This window comes from Pholcus phalangioides, unplaced genomic scaffold (genome assembly GCF_987345545.1).
Source record: "Pholcus phalangioides strain wild (caught in Gottingen) unplaced genomic scaffold, Ppha-v1.0 ptg000014l_1, whole genome shotgun sequence".
Classification (NCBI taxonomy): domain Eukaryota; kingdom Metazoa; phylum Arthropoda; class Arachnida; order Araneae; family Pholcidae; genus Pholcus; species Pholcus phalangioides.
Window position 1 is genome coordinate 21,577,342 of NW_028301607.1, and position 20,224 is coordinate 21,597,565.

Genomic DNA, 20,224 nt, shown 5'->3' on the forward strand with positions numbered 1-20,224 from the left:
CCAACACCTGCGTTCTTCCAATGTTCAAACATCCTCAAAAAATGAAGAGCCGTGTTCCAACCAGGACACGCGTAGCTCTTCTCTGCAGCCCCTTCAACCAAGTCTATGTCCCTCTGTAGGGGGTATGATTCTCAAAACCTTACACGTAAAGCATACTCCGATATCATCAAATCGATACGGAGTTGCTTCAGACTTAAACCGGGTTGCAGCATGGGCAAATGAATGGAGCATGAGGTTTAGCGTTGACAAGTGCATGGTCGCTCATTTTGGTTCGAACCACCCACGCTTCACGAAAATTCGTTCACCCCCGAAAACACTAGCAATGCTACGTACGTTTAAAACGCAAAAAAAAAAAAAAAAATAAATAAATAAAGAAAATAAAAATAAAAAATAAATAAATAAAATAATAATAATAATAATTCTTTTTTTTCCGTGTGAAAAATGTTAAAATCAGTCATAAATTTATTACAAGTTGACAATGAAAATCAATTTATAAACTTGTAACATCCGAGAAAAAAATGTTCGATCACCTCAGTTTTGAAGAAAAAAAGTGATCGATCACCTGTTTCAAACAAATGTTTTGACTCGAATTGTGCAAATTAAACTGTTTGCGGAAGCGCAGAGTAACTAGAAAATGTATAAAAAGTGAACCCAACGGGGGTTTATATCATCACAATTTTTTCTGAAGTGTAAGAGATGGCTTCCAGAAGATATGTTTCTAAGGTTTTAAAAAAACGGATAGTTTCCATGTTGAAAGATAGTGTTTCTCAAAGAGGAGGAAGTTGCAAGAATCTTCAGCTGTGTTCAAAGTACGGTGTGCTTCAAGCCTTTGGATGAAATATCGGAGGACTGATGGTGTAGAAAATTTGCCTCGATCTGGCAGCCCTCGTAGTACTACAAAGATAGATGATAGAAAACTGATCGCAATTGCCAAGAAAAATCGCCGTGCTACCTCGAAACAGTTGAATGCGGAGTGGGTGAAGTACAACGTTGGTGTCTGCAACCGTACCGTACGCAGGTACGGTACGGTTTTTCAGGTACTGCAAATCAACACCTAAACCTCATTTAACTTGGCAGCAGAAGAGGTCTTGGTTAATATGGTGTAGCAACCACGTTCACTGGGGCATGAATGAGTGGAATAAAGTCATTTTCAGTGACGAGGTAAGAATCAGCTTGGAGACAGTAGCATGACAGCTAACGGATTAGGGGAACTGAGTATCGTGAAGCATAGTCAACTCAGAAGTCTACATGGACATTCTTGAAAACTTTTTGATTCGCAGTGTTGACGATTGGTTTGGGGATTCGACTGACTTTACGTTTCAAGAAGCCAATGCCTCTTGCCATCGCAGTAAAAAAAGTTGAGAGATGTTAGCCTAAGAAGAGCTAACATTTCAACGACGAACTGGACTGCCAACAGTCCAGATATAAACCCAATCGAGAATGTTTGGTACCAGTTGAAGAAGAGAGTAGGGTCCGAAAGGCCTGATAACGTCATGGAACTGAAGCAAGCAATTAAAGACTGCTATTGGAAGGAATTTCTCCGTCGTACTTATTGCTTCTACGCCACAAACGATTAAAGCTGTTGTTATCCGGATGAAAGGTGGAGTTACGAAGTATTAGATTTCTTATTTTAGATCCCGTAATCGATCGCTTTTTCGAAGTGGGACGGCGGTTTTTCTTAGCAATCGCAATGAGTTTTCTATCATCCCTCTTTGTGGTACTACGAAGGCTACCGGATCGAAGCAAAATTTTAACTTTATTTTTTCATTTATTCCGGATTTAGAATGACTGATTTTAACAAAAATTCCCTCACGAAAAAAAAAAATTTATTTTTTTATTTTTGCTTTTTCCCTTTTTTAAACGTAGCATTGCTAGTGTTTTCGTGGGAGAACGAACACTTTCTGCCAGGGGTAAGTAGGATCACCAATCGGGGTATTCTTGTTGACGAGCGGCATAGGTTTTCTGAATATTATTCAGTAGTGCAGCGGTTCTCAACCCTTTTCGACTCGCGGAGCCCTTTTCAGTGTATAATTTCTATGGCGGAGCCCTGTTTGACTCGAGGAGCCCTTTTTTGTACATAATTTTTATGGCAGAACCTTGTAGGCCTCTCTTATTTACTTATCTATCAAATTTACTGATTCATTTTATTTTCTTCGAGTCGCCGCGGAGCCCCTGGGAGTTGCACACGGAGCACCGGTTCAGAACCACTGCAGTAGTGGGTTAAAAAACCGAGTAGAATGCTGTTTTATTCGTGAAAGGTCTCTTCGCGTTCTCCTAAAGTGATTCTTTCACTTTTCCGGGGATTATATAGTTCATCCTGGACTGGAGTAGGCTATGCAGTAAGGTTTTGGAGACGATACCTACAGAGAGACATTCCCACCTGCCCGTTCTAGAAAATTTTCTACGATTTCCCGTTCCCGAAATCACGAAGAAGAAAACAGAAGGATTCCCAGGCGCTATACTTTATATAGCCTTGATATAACAACACCGTGTTTTTTTAAGCAATCGTCAAGACAGATAAGTGCGGGATGAAAATGTTCACAGTGGGACAAGGGTCCAAAGCAAAGGTGGAGTGACCCTTGTCGGCTTTTTAAATGCTGAAAACACTATTATCAATGACCTTTAATGGTCACAAATCAACACTGTCAAAAATTTTCATCATTACTTGTGATTGCATGGGAAAACAAGTCAATGCCTTTGGGGGGGGGGGGGGCTAGTCAGCACCTCCTAGAGATAGAAGGCCTCCGCAGTCTGCTTGTGACGTCAGTAAGTAGTCCATTTTCCCTCAGAATATTCAGGGGAAAAAATTCCCTGCTCGTGCCAGTATCATCGTTGTGAGAAAAAGAAATGATCGGGCTAAGAATTGGCGCGATTTTTATGCCTCACATGCAATCACTATGAGGTATTTGTGAGTCAATCAGGAAGATTCTACGCCAAAATAAGGAGAAACGAAATAGGATGCTGTGTTTCAAAATGTGGCAAACTTGCTAGGTAATCTTAATGACGTTCATGGCAAACAGTGCAGAGGCCTTCTATCTCTACGAGGTGCTGGCCTAGTCCAAGGGTGAATATGATGTATGATGAAAAACGGGGACTTGAAGATTCAAAAACGAAATCTGGAGAAATTCTCTAGTTGTTATTTTGTGCCAAAAACGTATGAATAGTTATTTTTATCAAAGGGATGGGTATAAAAATTTGATCAGCATAGTTATGAAACTGTTATAGTGGCAAGCATATGTGTGTGGATACATATACAGGGATCTCTATACAGGGTGATTCAGAAAAGATGGGAAAAACTTTAAGAGGTGATAGTACATGCACACCAATACAAACAATTGTAATCAAAGAATGCATGGTCTAACATGAAACGCAAAGGCACTAGCGCGTTTCGAATCGGCCGCTGCGCAAACGTTAAAATGTCATTCCCGTTGAAATTTATCGGGAGAAAAAGAACACCATGCATGCAAATGTAACCCGGGGAAGCAGAAGCAGAAACCGTATGCAAATATGCGTCACAATGAATAAAAGGCGTGGACGCCAGTCCTGTGAAGTTATTCCAGTTTGTGCAAACGTTCTAACAGTTGTAACGTACGGGATGGCGTACACGCCTTTTATTCACTGTGACGCAGATTTGCATACGGTTTCTTCTTCTTCCTCAGGTTATATTTGCATGCATGGTGTTATTTTTCTCCCGATAAATTTCAACAGGAATGCCGTTTTAACGTTTGAAGAGCGGCCGTTTCGGAAGGCGCTAACGCGTTTTCGTTCTATGTTAAACCATGCATTCTTTGATTGCAATTGTTTGTATTGGTGTGTACTATCACCTCTTAAAGTTTTTCCCCCATCTTTTCTGAATCATCCTGCATAAGGAGCTCGTTTGTTTTAATATATCTGGTATTTATTGAAAAAGGATTTAGTGTCCCTAACATGTGTATAGTGTGACGAAAGCACTGTAAATTAATAGCTTTAGCCCAATATTGACGAAAATGGCTGTTTAGAAGGCATATTTAGAATATTCAAAATAAGAAAAATTTAAAAAAGTAAAATGTCATTTTTATGTCATAAATTGTAGGAAAATTAGAGAAAATTCTCTTCCAAATAAATTTTAATTTACCAACTTTGAAAAACATTTTAAACCAATAGAAGTCGATTAAGACTACGTTTAAACCCTCATTTTGGAAGAAAATATCGATTTTTCATTTTTAAATTTTTTACGAAAACCCAATTTTTGTGATTCTAAACCAGGGATTGTTTTGTTCATATGACGCTCAGAACCGAAGTTACGTCCACTTTAGAGTTGCGTTTTTGAATCAAATAATCGGTGAATGAAAATTTTGAAGTCGTTTTATAAAGAATGTTATTTTTGACGTTTACCTTGAGTTTGAAATTGACTGTATCATTGCAAAATTTTAATATTATACCTTGGCATTTATTGTTAATGGTCATAAACCACAATCTGAGCTGTAGTAAACGCGTGCTTGTATAATTGTGTGCAGTGTTTTATACACACGATATGTTTTAAGTGACATTTAAAAAAATTCCCACGTACATTAATTGAATGAAATGACACGTTTGCCAAAATTTGAAAACGTCGTGAAGTTATGTGACGCGTACATGAAATATTTTAACATTAAAAAATATAGAGAATAATTGAGACCAAACCTAAGCATCGTATAAATGAGAAAGTATCATAAAGTAGTCGTATGAACGGGTTTCGCTGTAAATAAGTAATTTCCCGATTCCCGAAGGCTCCAAAATGTCGAAAATTTGGAAACCCTAAGTGCAGCGAAGTGCTCTTGATATGGAGCCTAAGGTTTGAACTATGACGAGAGACATGTGATTTCTTGAGTATGTTTACGTTGGAAGAACGTAGGTTTCGGGGGACATGATCGAAGTTTTAAAATTTTTCAACAGGATGGACCATGAATTATAAAAATGCCGTCAATCGACTGCTTCGACAAGGGGACACCCAGCATCGATTGATAAGAGATAACTCAAGATTTCTCTAACGGTGTTGTGAACAGATGTAATAGCTTACCCCCGGGATAATGAATTTCAACACAAATGACACGTTTAAAAAGAAGGGTATGTAAATTAATCATGGTCGCAAAGGGAGCCACAGGAACGAAAAATGGTTGAAACGGGGGGTCATGGGCAAAAAAAGGTTGAGAACTACCGGTTTAGAGCAAATTAATTCGTAAACATTATCGTATGTATGTACAATCAAACCTCGTTAGTGCGTCACCCGGTTAACACGTCACTCCACTTAACGGGTCACTTTTCGGAAGTCCCAATTGTCCTCAGACAGGAATTGGCGCAGCTATGGCTTACTCCGTTTAACGAGTCACTCCGCATACTAAGTCATATTTTTGCTCTCCTAACAGTGACTCATTAACGAGGTTTGACTGTATTGTGTGTTTATTTATGGCGTTATTATAAGTATTATATATATTTTATTATTGTGAATTCTATCCGAGTCTCCATTATTTCCTACTAGAAAATATACCCGGTGTTTCCCGGGTTTTACTGAGAGGATTGAAAAAATGACAACCACTACGAAGGTTTGAATTATAATACTGGCAGCATCAAAGAAGTGACAAACCATTGTAAAGGCATGTAAAGGTTGTGCATGGCTGAAACGCATTGTTAGGGAACCACGACAACCGAAGTAAACATTCCGAAAGTGATTGTTGGGGCCCAGGAACCATTGTTGCCAGTCGATTTTCCGCCCGTTTCGGGCGCTTGCCCAGCTCTGACGAACTTTTAAAATAGTCTACGGTTCAGTCCCGGTCCTGTTTGATACATATGCAAAATTTGGCGACGATCGGTCTAAAATTATAGATAAACAACATACAGACATACGTACTTTCACATATATATAAGTTGGGGAAGTTTGATTCGATGTATAAGCGATTCTCGGATAACGAGCACGTTCATGGAACGAATTAATCTCTTTAACCAAAGTTCCACTGTGTTGAGAACCATCATGAAACTTTTCATATTCGAAGAAGCCTAGAAAGCGATCCATACAAACAGGGCCGGAACTAGAGGGGGAGGGGATGCAGAGGGGCAGGGCAACTGCCCCGGGCGGAAAAATTTAGAGCTCGGCAGTTTTAGGTGGGAACAAAGAACATCGTTATAAAATTATCGAATGTTAAAGTTGTGTTGGCGGCAAAATCATGTTCCCCGGGCGGCAAAGTCCTAATTACGGACATTAGTTGCCCAGTTTGGAATTGAATACACCAGCTGCGACAGTTACATAACGCCAGCCCGAGTTTCATGGTGGTAAGATGCTCGTCTACCATCGTGAAGGTTGTTGTCAGGGTCCTGGGTTCGAACCCAAGGGAGGATATAGATAAGATATTTTCCCTAACGAACTCGAGGCACCGATAGACAGCACCTTCACTTCCAACCCATCTCACTAATGGCAGTAAATAGAGTTGGTGTTTGGTGAAGTAGTAGTAGTAGTTACATAACGCGAGCTCACTGCGATGCCCCTGCTAAAGGTTTTCGAGGCCCCTAGGAGCCGTGAAACAAATGTTGAGAACCCAGATTGGACATATCTCAAATACACATAGATATCTCTATTGCAGTGGTTCTCAACTGGTGTGTCTCGGATTCCTTGGGGCTCCGTGTGCACTTCCCAGGGGCTCCGCGGTAACACGAAACAAATTACAAAATTTGGTGAATAAGGTTGCGAACCCCTGCTTTTTAATGTAGCAAAAAAATTACAGTTTTCGATATCTCGGAACCCACACGAGAAACTCTTGAGTAGGTTCTGAAGAACACCAGTTGGTGGAAACCTATGGTTTAGATAAGAGGTCGTCAATCTAATTCTAGTTGCGAGCACCGCCTGTACTCATGTTCAAAAGAAGAAGGGGCCATACAAGTATTACGTAAGAAGATTTTCAGCCATTTTTCACCGCCTCCCATAACGCAAGAAACCTTCAAACCCCCCCCCCCCCGTCATCAAATCCGAAACCCCCCCCCCTCGATGCTGACGTAATACTTGAATAACCCTTAAACAGCCAATTTGACATATGTTAAATTAACATGTTTAAATAAACATGAAATCAGGATGATTTCACTCCTTGAATGCAATTGTTCAAGGTGCTTAATTAGAATGTTGATTTCTCGCTAGCACGAAATCGGACACGAGCATCGGGCACTCAGGGTGTTTCGGGGAGCAGCACGGTGGTGCGTGCTCGCGAGCAACGTGTTGAAGATGCCTGGCTTAGATCGTGAGATGACGTCGTCTCCAGACGCCAAAGAGATCTGTTTTATTTGTCTTCGAGATGATTTCCCAAGTTATTTGGTGTTTATGCCGATATATCATTTTTATTGCTCGCGCCATCAAATCTGGTGTAAAAACCAGTGAGTAAAGTGTCTATAGAAGAAAATAAAAAAAACGTTGTTGTGTTTGTGGGGGGGGGGGGGGGAATGGATGATGTGCGGTCGAAACATCATTCAATCATTTTTGCAGCTGCCAGCGTCCGGCCATTTGAAGTGTGTTAAGTTACTCAGACCATAAACTATTTATGGTTGACTAAAGTAGAGGAAAAAGGCCGTTTAGAAAAAATGAGAAATAAATAAATAGGGAAAAGAGGCATATATAAGCAAACACGGTTTCGTTTCGCGCGCGGCGCCGCTAATCAAAAAAACAAGCTCCACGGCACGAAAAAATCATTTCCGCTGAAATCGCGACGTTTTTGTGTTGGTTTTGTTTTGTTTTGCCCAGATCGCCTCAATTGCATAAACTATTCGATTGAAGAGCATAAAGCAAAACGACCGACCATTTCCAATCATACGCCGGGGGAAAAAAAGCAAAACATTTTCCCATGTATCAGGAAAATGAAAACTCTCGCTACTTGCAAAAGCGAAGCATTTCATTGAAATTCTCTCGTATAAACAACTATCGGAGAGAAATATATAGTTTTCTTATCAAAACACCATTTTCCCTTCTGCTAGCGTTTGTCTTGGGAGTTTTTAATGTGCTCAGGGAGTAAATAGGAAAAAGCAGATGGTCTATTATTTGATTTGCCATTCATTATTTTGGTTTATAAACTGAAGAAAAACTTTTGGCAAAAACTTTAAAAGAAAACACCTCTTACATATTTTAGTAGAGAAAGAGTTTGGAAATCTCGGCGCGTGTTTTCTCAATAATTATTCGTGCTCAACTGGTTGTTTGATTAGGTGGGGATTAGAACCCGTGTAAGAAGGAAAAAACGAATCCGGGCTCTATTCAATCGAGCAAAAGAGGTCAGAATCTTCAATGGAACTTTGGCGTGTGCGTTTCTTCCAGCTGTGTCCGAACGATAGAAACGAATGGTGAACTTCTTGTCGTGAGGGGTAAGTAAAGTGCTTTTTTCCCCAGAGGAATATGTTTACGAAGTGCATGTGGGTTTAGTAGTAGTAGTAGTAGTACAAGTGTTTGCGAAAATGTGTATGCACTTTGAAGAGTTGTTGTCGATTTGACTTCGAAGAGTTTAAGTCATTTGCCGTTTCCGGGAGAATATAAAGCAATCGAGTAATTTTAGTCGGAGAAATCAACTGATAGACTTGCTAAAAAGAGCAACTTCCACGTATTCAAAACAAACGACAGTATATTTTTTTTTTATTACTATTGATATAGTCAAATTTCGTTGTAGAGCCTCCGAGCCAACTATTGGATATTTTGAATTTTGAGGAGAATTCGGTTTCAGAGACCGTGGTGGCTTAAGCAAGGGTGCAAGGGATGCGGTGCACCCGGGCGGTAGGTTGTAAGAGGGTGAAGCTTGGGCTTTTACTGGCTGGACAACAAAATTTGTAAAAACTTCCAATAGTAAAAATTCACATAGCATCACGCTTCTGAGCCATACCTTGATGACTAAAAGATTGAGAAAACTTGAGGGAACATAGGGCCTGGGAGACCGTAATACCAGAAACCAGAATGTATTCTATGACAACGGGCAAGTGTGCATTTTGATACCGTGAAATAGCAATTTTTCTGCAACGGTCATACAAAGTAAAGGAAAAAATTCGGCTTCTCACTTGACCGGTCCCTGAATCACCGGAGAAACGGTTTTGAAATAAATTTGTTAACAAAAAACGCTTTGTTATGTATCGTTTTTACAGGGTAAGTGTAAGTAATAATGACTCATCAATAATCGCTGTTTTGCGCATTGAGTCATTTGGCGTAATCAAGAATGATAAAAATAATTCTGTACCAAAAAAAAAAACAGAGTCAAAAACAACTGCTGTGAAAACGAGACAGTTTCGTCAAAAGCGGGACGTATGGTCACGCACACTTTCTCGATAAACAATGGTTTGTGTGTGTCCTAGGTAGATCTGTCAGCCTTCCGCAAGGGGTGTCTTTACGGGCGGCACCCCCTAAAGCCATAGTGAGGCTTTGTACCCGGGCCGCGGGTAATCTCGAGCCGCCCCTGGTCAGAGAGCCACAGAAGAGAACGTTGCTTTCAAAGGAAAAAAGAACAAGCAATAATTGCTCCTACGAGGACTACGGGTCTTTTTTCTTCAACATTTTAAAAACGAAGGAGCAACATTTTGATTATTGTCCGCTGTCCCGGTTGCGTGTGAGTTTTTACATGCCTCACGTGAAGCGATTTGTGGATCCCGCCCATTGTGCAAAGCAAAACTCTGTACAAATGGCTCTCACGCCGTCGACAGGAGGTTGACACGCCGCATCACAAAGGGAGGTCTTTTCCTCTCTCTCGAAGGCAAGTGCATATATACACTTATTATATTCTTCTCTTCAGCAGCAGGGTTTCTTCTCGTCCTCGAGTGTATTATACATTATATGTAACACGGTGTTTCCCCCCACAATCTTCCTGGAGTTGCGTTCGGCCTCCACGGTCAAAAAGCATGTGATTATTGTGGCCAAAATGCCATCATTTACCCCCCACTTGGACGGCAGGAGAGGCAAGAAGAAGAAAAAAAAGGCAGTTTATCAGCTGTGTTTCTTAATCGGTGTCTCCCGAGGCAAAATTGAACGAAGAAAATGATGGTGTGTGTGTGCGCGTCAAGATGGGCGTGTTTGATCAAACGTAAAAAGAAGACAAAAACATTTCCAACTGAAATGAGCGGCAGCCAATTTCAACCTTCGTCCTCAAAAAGAAAAACATTCATCCTTTTTCTTCTTTTTTTTGCTCCCTCTTCCCCCCATAAGAGTATGTGATCGACCGTCTGCGGCAGCATTTCCCGTAATATGTATATAGTATACACGTAATACCAATTATACGACTGGAAATCAATTTTCACGCGTTCGTAGTTATGGTGTTGTTTGAAGCACTTCGATAAATGAAATTCAGAAGTGGGTAGAGTGATTGCGTATTATTCTGTTATTCGTCGTAGCTTCCGGAATGCAACCACTATGTACATACTATGAGACTTGTAGAACCGAAGAATGCACCCTAGAAAACCTATTGTATACGTATATATTTTGACAGAAGAAAAAAAAGTTACTGATACACGTCCGTCCGTCTAGGAATGGTGTCCCTAAATTAAGGAACAGTTGCATTTGTAATAGAGAAAAATGCGCTTAAAAGTTTATGAAATTGTTAATTTAAAATACGGTCGGATTTGACAGTAATTTAATATGCAAAGTAAATACATTTTCATGATTCACGGGTAGTCATACATGCTACGAAAACAAAACCTGTCATTTTTAGGTTTTTGGCTGTCAAGTTGGATGATTCGTTGTTTCCAAAAAATATGAAACCCTAACACACACCCCAGAAACTCGCGAGTGCAGTTCACGAAATGCTCAAGTTGGAAAACCCAAATTTATGGTATGGTTGTAATTTCCATTTGCATATTCTAAAAGGTTCTTCTTCTTGAGCATATCGGAAATAAAATATTCACATAAAGTGGATTGAATGCCTCCTAAAATGTCAAAAATTACTTTCTCTATCTTCTTTTTTTCTCTAAAAATTAGAACATTTGACTTCAAACGGATTATTGCATGAATATTTGCGTGCGAATGAACATCAATTTTTTCGGATAAATGTTGTATAGCTTTCGTGGTTATAAATGCGAAGCTGCAACTGTTCAGTTCTAATATTTCGGGTACAAAAAGGGGACATTTCTGCAAACGGCTCAATTACGTGTTTGTTTGCTTAAACAATATGAGAGAATGCGTGCTGATATCGTAGGAATACATTACAGGCATAACCGTGGCCTATTTTTGGCCATGACCATGAATTTTATGCATCAAGACATTAAGTCGATGTCTACGGCACAGATCCGGATTGGACTTCAGCCGTGAATCTTCTGTTCTGATATCGTCTAGTACAGTGAGTGGTTCATGACCCTTTTTTCCATCCCGCCCCCCCCCCCCCTTGGATAATCAGTTATTCATTCGTTATTTTTTTTTCTGTAAGAAGTTCAAAAAAAATTTAGTGTTGTTTTTTAAACATTTTTTGAAGATTTGAAAAAGTTTCACTGAATTGTTCTATATTTATTCCAGCTCGTGTGTGTGTACAACAATATACAGGGTGTCCTAAAAGTCTTAACCCGACCCTTATCTCATCAAGCGTTTATCATAGGAAAATGGTTCCAACTTGAAAAATGCTCGACACGTGTTTAAAAAATCACCCTGTACCAGTTGTAAGAGCAAAAATATAGTGTGTCGTACAATAAAATATCTAAATTTTTATATGGACACGCTGTCCTAAAAAAACCCTATCAGAAAGTTGTTGCCTTGTCTCTTCTGAGGCCAACAAAAAAAATTCACGTTTCTTTGTTTTTGTGTAATGCTTGTCATGTGTAGTGCTGCCATCTGCCACCAGTTTTTCTAACTATGAGTGAAGTGTAATGATTGAATAATTCATCGTTATAGGCCTGTTGCTCTCTGTGGCGAGACCTTTTAATGGGGAGATCGGCTCGCATTTGCGCCTCGAAGTTGGGACGAGAAGAGACGGGACAACAACGTTCTCTATCTGGGTTTTTTAGCACGGGGCATCCATATAAAAATTTAGATTTTTTTTTTATTTTGTGTGACATAGCTATTCTCAAAGAGGCGATTTTTTTTTTTAAACACATTTTGTGAGAATTTTTTAAATTGGAACCATACCTTTAGGTTGAACGCTTGATGAGATAAAGGTCGAGTTATGACTTACAGGACACCCTGTATATATATATATATATATATATGTTTGACACTTGATTAAATTTCCTGACGTTTTTCCGGAGTCATTCTTACGACAGTATCAAGTTTAAACGCAGCGTGCTAATAACACGAGGTGCAATGATGTAAATTAAACCGCGAAATATTTTGGGTATTAATGGTGTTTTTTCTCAATCGAAGTGGAAAACAAATGCGAACGCTAATCTAAAAAGAAACTCTTGGCAACGCGAATTTCATCATATATTTCTACAAGCGAAAGTTAAAAGATAAGGTGTCAAAATGTCTGTATAATTCATGGTTTTTTTTTTTTAGAATCGAAGAATTCAATGTTTATCGAATTTCAGGACCCGGGTTCGAGCCCCACCGTCGCCACAGTGGTGGTCGGCTGAAGTTGGTTTTCTGTGGTTCCCAACTTCGAGGCGCAAATGCGAGCCGATCTCCCCGTTAAAAAGTCTCGCCACAGAGAGTAACAGACCTACAAACAGTACAGATATTCAGTCACGACACATCACTCACTTCAATTCTGAGATATAGATGGCAGCACTGAAAAATCATAACTGTTAGGTACACACAATTACACTTCCGGCACAACTCACTAGGTAGAAAATTGCCTATGGCGATAGACCTGAGTTGCTCTCGGTTTGAAAAAAAAAAAAGTTTTCTTGAATCGTCAACGTTCTATAATTTTTTTTTCCTATACCGCACCCCAAAAAATGCTCTCCCGCATCCCGGTCAAGCACTACTAGTCCAGTGCTGTGGTTTTCCTTGGGATGTCCGTGGCCCGATTAATTTCTTTTTTATAAGTGGAAACCCGATCATACACGCTACTAATGGGGAATAAATGGATAAAATGTACGGTTCGACTGATGTGATGCTCAGCTACTGGGCTGCGGAACCCAGCGGTTGAGAAACGCTGGTCTAAGGCGAGTACAGAGGTTGGGGCGCACGATCGCCCCTTTTCCCGTTCAGTAAACAAGATTGTGTAGTTGGCATAGGTGGAAGGGTGGGGGTGGACCCCTTCCTCCGTTCACTATATACAGCCTCGGTGATTCGCCCTCCCCGCTATGTTTTGAACTGTTTCTTTTTAATCATTTTTGTCGTACTACGGTCAGGACTAATTAGACCTACAATTTAAAGCCGATTCCGAACGGCAGGCTTATTTTTATACTCATCGAGGGGCTCGATGGGGGACTCCCTGCGGTAGCAATTTTTTCTGCGGTCATGCCGCCGTTTCTGTTGTACCCCTGTGTCAGGAAAGTTTTCTGACAAGGACGAACCGGGTATCGAACTCGTGACACCTCTAAACATCCTTTGGTACTCTGGGCGAGTATCTTATCGGCATGGGCTACCGCGCCCTGTTCAATTTTAAGTTTTCACCATAAGAAGTAAAGGAAAACAACAAGTCTACTGCTTGTTCCCCTTTGATCCATAAGGTAGGCCTACCGTAAAAAAGCGTTAAACGAGAAATCTCGATGACAATAAGTAAGAGTTGAGACCGCGAAAATAAGTCTTAATGGTAGAGCACTCGCCCGGACTGCGAGAAGTTGGTGGTTCGATTTCCCGTCTTCATTTCAGTACTTCTTCACTTCGTTCGTCATTTAGATCCCGGATTATATGCAAATGTAGCATATTTTGGCCTTTTTTTAGCATTAATGCATATAAATGCATAAAATCGAAGAATTTTCAGAATAAGTGCATATTTTTGAAAGATTATTTAAGCGTAATCACCCGTTTTTATGATCTTTCAAATACATATTGCTAGTAATACAGTAAAACCTCTGTTTTGCGTTCACCGGCGGGATAAAAAAATTCGTTCGTGAAAGAGGGGTGGTCGTTGATCACAGGGATTTGAAATGAATACTTCTGTTATACAAGGAGAAAATATTATTTGGCCGTGAAAGAAGTTAGACCGCATCTGAGGGAGTGTCCGTTAAGAGGGGGTTTCGCTGTATTTTTACAACATTTAGTGAATTAATAGAGATGTTAATATTTTCCAAATATCAAGTGCTCTATTATTAAGGCTATTTCTAAAGATAAGCCAAAAGCGTTCAATTTTTTTAGAAATAGTGTTGAAATTCTTTTGTGACTGGTGTATTCCGTTACTGAGAGCAGCTACAACAAACTAGAAATTAAAAATGCCTAAATAAAAAAATATGTTGAAGTTTTTTGCATATGCAGATAAATGCGGGGATATTTTTTTGTAAACGAATATGCACTAAGAAATGGAAAATATTCATTTTAACAGCATAACTGTGTGCTTTTGTTGCAGTGATTTTTTTAAAATGCATATTTTCTCATTTTTGATAATTTAACTTTTTCATGATTTTTTAGTGTATATTTTTAATGCATATTTTGGTATTTTTGAGTGCATATTTTAGCATATTTCGGCATTTTTAAGGGCATATTTCGGTATTTTTAAGTGCAATTTGCATATTTCGGTATTTTTAAGTGCAATTTGCATATTTTTGGAGCATATTTCGTCACTTTTTTAGTGCATATAATCCGGGCTCTGGTCATCACTAACAGCAGGACTAGTCAAGTACACCGAGAAAATGGTGATTTCTTGAGATTTATCGAAGAGTTTTCCACAGAGAGCAAACATAAATATGTACACACACAAACACCAAGCATGGCCCCCGCTCTGTCCCTGTGGGATATAAGCAGGTCACCTTACGGCTGGGCCATGTTGGAAAAGGGAAAGCCCGGCAGCTACCAAGACCACCGGTCGAACGCCGGCCGGCATCGCATCACCGGACTTCCGACCCACGCAAATGACCAGTAAGAACACCCTGGCAGCCCATGGTACCGCCGGACCTACAGCAGGACGGCACCATCCGTCACGCCCCGTCCATTGGATCAACGGGGAAAAACCGTACGTCCGTTCCTCATCCAGCGGCACATATTAAACCATTATCATCATTGCACTCAATCCCTAGTTGCTGGTCAAGTAACCAGTCGAATCCTATTCTGGCGTCTCTTCACATCGAGCAGTTGCATCATCCACCTAAAACGATAACATAAAAAGAGCACAGCACGGCATAGAGTAATAACTATTCAGGAGTGGGAATTAACAACAATCAGTATAACGGATTTTGTCAAACATCACAGTTTAAAAAAAAATATATTATAAAAAATATAACAAGCTGAATATATATACATATGAATATATGAATGATGCAAGATATATATAGAATTATAATTCACAGGATAATATATGAAGATATCAAAAGATATGTATGGAGAATTGTAAACATACATTGTTGGCAATAGACATAGTAAAAATGACAATTCGAAAATAATATCATTCTCAATACAGTATTATGTATATAAGAAAGGAATCATATACGTTTCTGTTAAGTATAATAGACCTAGCTATACATTCCGTGCAAGTCAGACTTATAGTTCGAAATCAGAGTCCGAGTCCGACAGAAAATTCTCTTCGGCAGTAATTTGTAAGTCCGCCTCTCTAGGAATGATAATTTTATCTTGATGTTCTTGGATAAAATTTACCAATCTTTTAATTTTGACGTGAAGATTTGTGTTCTTGAGGACATTGACTTTGCAGGCCTGAGTATTTTCAGACATTTCACCAATATGAAAATATTTCGTCAGTGGGAGTGACATCTTCTACCCATTTGCCAGTTCGTCGATGAAACCTTGCCATATATGTTGGAAATGGACCATGTTCGGAGAAGAAGATGATCATTTCTCTGGTCCATTTGCTAAACTTACACTTAACCGTTGGAAGAAGGGCATACATTTTTCGACCAGTTTTCTTCTCATTTGTCCATCGGTATTGCCATTTACAAATATGTACAGAGTATTATTGGCACTCGGAATTACCGCGAGTCGATTTTATTTTATTTTATTTCACCTGTGCCTTAAAATAGTTTTACAGGTAGACGATCGTATAATTATTAAAAAAAGACATCAATGAACATAATAATCATCAAGAAAACATAAATACAAAGAGTACATGGCATAAAATGAAATTGTTTCCCATCATCAGGTAAGGAATCTGTCACTCAGCATATACTGTGGTTAGTCACATGTCAGACATGTGGGTTCCACTCAAAAAAACACCCTCCCGACACAACATATAATTCTTTATTTCATTTCAATACTGTACTTTTCGAGTTCTTTTGCCAGAAAGTAAGTGTTAATTTTCTTTTCCCCCGACCAGAAACTTCGGCTTGAAAGTGAGTTTGGGTTCATCAGTTCCATTTTGAAATATCGAGAGAGAGGTCAATTCAAATATTGATAGGCAGGATTGATTCAATCTCATTAATCTTTTCATAATCCACGCAGCTCGGTGCATTCAGGTCCACCTACGCAGTACAGTAGATCCCGCTTATAACATTCCCACTCGAAATGTTTTCCGTCTCAGTAGGCTGTGAATCAGAAGAAAGGTGATCCACGACAGGTTGTGAAGGGAGTCAGAGAGCTGTGAAGAGAAAAGCTTCAAAAGTGAAACATGGTTGAAAAATAATACGCGACTTTCAGAATTCATCAGATCCGTCTATAGAACCAGGGGCATCTTAACCCTGGGGGTCTATGTGGGGCATGAGCCGGATCTTCATGTCTATAATGGAGGAAAAAGGACTGCACTATATGGTATCTGGTACTACCGCTATAGCTCACCCAATTGGGTAAAGGGCAGAAAATCACTTCATTGTGGTAGGCCTGAGCTATAGTCGGTTTCAGATAAAGGTATCTGGTACTATATGATTTTCATATGTAAGCTGTTACTTCTAGCTAAGTATGGAGGGCCGCCAGAGCAACGGTTGATATCTTGGGAGGGTCGATTTATCGTGCATGTTCGTTGGATCGTACCGTATTTTACACAGATCGTTTTTAGCATATAAGTTGACTCCTGGGAGAAATGATAATCCGCATTTGAACCCGTGCCTGGCCAGGATTCTAGAGATTGATCTGATTTATTAAAATTTCATTCATAAGAAAAAAATGTAAAGTATCTCACTCTTGGATGGGAGTAGGGGGGGGGGGCCTGGATAAGACAGGGGCTATATATATATACGAGATAAAAATGTGATCCATAGGGGGGGGGCATGAGTTGAAAAAGGTTAAGAAACACTGGTGTAGGGGATATCTTGAATTCGTCCGAGATTCATTTAACCGTTGGTGTGTGTCGTGGATCTCTTATATATGTTACTTCCAAAACCCGAAGTTGGCCAGTTCACGCAGTTGACCCAGCCAATGGCCGAAATTCGGGCTTTCGTTTGGCTTTGGCTGGCCCCTTACATATCCATATACATCGATCCTTATTGTTCACGGTCATCACCATGTTGGCGCGTGTTAATTATAGCTAATTATAAATTAAGGATCAATCTGAATATCGATATCTTAGTGATTTATGTATATAGGGATCGAAATGTCGAGGCCGGCCAAAGTCTAGCGAAAGCCCGAAATTCCGACATTGGCCAGACCACCAGATGGGATGGGCCGGCCAGTTCACGAACTGACCAATTTCGGGCTTTGGCAGTAACATGTACATATCTCTCTCTCCGTCAGGAATATGTTTCCGATGGATCATTACAATATTGTACTGCATTAGGCTTGCTCAGTTTTTTTGCGATTTTTTTTTGGGGTTCCCAACTTCGAGGCACTAATGCGAGCCGATCTGTCCCGGTTGCCACAGACAATAACAGACTCCACAATGCAATGGCACAAATATTCAATCCTTACACTTCATTTGTCATCTGATACAGATTTTAGAACTTCACGACACCGAACACTAGACAGCCACATTTAGGTACATTTCCTCTACAACTTATCTCTTCTGGGGAGAGTTCGCTATCAATCTAGCGCCCGGTGCACATCACCAGAGGGCGCTCTTATCCAACCGAGAGAGATTGGACGTCTTTCCTACATAAGGATGCGTACATAGTGCACGCTGATTTCCGATTTTGCAAATCGGCGCCGTTACGGATTGGTTAAAAACTTGAATTTCAGGTTTTTCAACTAGTCCGTAATGGCGGGGATTCGCAGAATCGGAAACCAGCGGGCGTTATGTTCGCACTCTTATTTAGTCCTGAAAATGGTTAAAACGTTGATAAAAATTACCCGTATTGGCGATAAATCGGGTTTGTGCTCGGTTTAGATGAAAAATACTCTTGAGATTCAGATTCATGGTTGGTTTATCGGTCGAGTTGGGTGCAAATCCGTAGAGAGAGATCCATAGCATATTGAATGACTGTTTTTGTGTGTGAGACTCTCATCGCTCTCCCACACGAATTGCTGGCCTGTAAACATCCGTGTGTAATCTGTTCTGAGATGATGCAAATAAATGAATAGACTTCTTTTTTGATCGACGAGGGTCGCGAGGATACGCAAGTATTATACATAATGCATATGTTAACGATTGAATCGACGTGAGAAGAGTGTTCAAATTGTAGAAACGAACTGGAGTTTCTGAAAATGGACCAAACAGCTGCCGCTGAAACATCTTGTATTGTGTGCGTATGGTTTTCTCATTGGAGGTGACAGTGTGGCCCGTTGAAAAATGGAACTGGCTGGGAGAAGTGCCATTAAACGTTCCCTTGGCTCCTTTCATGTGTTTTTTTTCCGGGACACTATCCATCCTCGAACAATTTTTCTTTCTTTTTTTTCATCATTTTTCTGTACGCATGTTATAGGAAACTTTTATACTCGCGTTTGGGAACATTAACGTGTGAACGTGCGCTATATACGGGTGATATATATTATATGTGAACGCGACTTCTTTTTGGAGATGCTAACGCGTGACAAGCGTATCTAAAGATTTTCCTCGGACTATTCCGTCCCCCCTCATCCCGGAACAGCATCTCATTCCACCTTTTCCCACCGAATACTCATCAACCGTGAAGTCGGGCTCCAGCACACACACAAAAAAAAGAGAGGGGGCAACGGGTAGATTGAAATAGGATCCCTGGATCGGGCATTAGCAACGCCATTCACCGGTAACGCCAGTAATCGGATCAAAAATGCGTAAATGCGACTTTTGAGAGTGTATACATTAGCGTGTACCCGTTTTATATATTTTTCTGCTGAGAACGCGCGCACGCACGCACTCTGTCGATTCCCCCCCCCCTTTTTTTCTTTACGATAACATCTATGGATTAAGCACTTTTTTGGCAAATGTTTGTCAGAAAGAGTGTAACACACTGTGAAACTACCGTAACATATCGCGAGAAATTTGCGAATTTAACAGTGATTACTTCAAGTAAGACGACGAGAAATCTCGAAGTATGTGGCTCTTCTTGAGCAAGTTTTCGATTGACACCGACCGCATGCAATGCGCGTGACTCATCAACTTCCAGATATAACCCTGTGGCCGCTGTGGTGGTCGAGTGGTCATAGTGACGGACTCGAATCGCTCGTGTTCGAACCCCACAGCGGTGGGTGGCTGAAGTTGGTCTTCTGTGGTTCCGAACTTTGAGGCGTGAGTGCGAACCGATTTCCCCTTTGAACGTCTCGCCACAGAGAGCAACAGGCCCACAAACCGTACAAATATTCAATTATTACACTTCACTCATAGTTCGAAAAATGGATGATAGGTGGAAGCACTAAACAAGCCGTACAGAGAAGCAAACTTCACGTTAGGTTCACAATACCGACACACACATTCCAACATGTACCAGTTCGTTAGAAGTTCCGTAAAAGAATATGGACGAGATGTATGTGTAGTTTAGTAGTGTTAACCCTGTCTAAAGAAAATATTATTATTATTGTTCCGTTTGTGGAAATATATTTCGTATTTGGTGGATAACAGGGCGATTCTGGGAAACCAAAACTCACGCCCAACAGACGCATATTCATGGTTTTGCCACCAATACCAGTCGTTTTTTCTGGACCACTCATTCCTCAAATTTGCTACCCTAGGCTATAGTCCACTTAGGCCCCAGAACCAGTGAATACTCCTCTGTCTCTCACTCTTTTGGTCTCTTATGCTTGAACACTTTCTTGGTAATTTTTTGATCACTCTTTCGGTCGTTCACTGAAGTAGTTCCTCACTCTCTAGGTCACTCCCCTGCTTACACACTCTACAAGTCACTCACATTCTTGCAATCGCTCTTTCGGTCGCTCATCGATCTGATCTCT

At 40.3% G+C, this 20,224-nt stretch overlaps 1 protein-coding gene across 3 annotated transcripts in view; it reads left to right on the forward strand.

The window, feature by feature from the left end:
* LOC149078262 (paired box protein Pax-3-B-like) overlaps positions 1 to 20,224 on the forward strand; it is a 100,592-nt gene that overhangs the window by 33,549 nt on the left and 46,819 nt on the right. The window contains exon 1 of one of the 3 annotated variants that reach the window (XM_089241873.1): positions 8,261 to 8,349. The exons of the other annotated variants lie outside the window; for them this stretch is intronic. The gene's annotated coding sequence lies outside the window, so the exon portion shown is untranslated. Of the gene's footprint in view, positions 1 to 8,260; positions 8,350 to 20,224 lie in introns of those variants that run through there. 3 annotated transcript variants of the gene reach the window in all.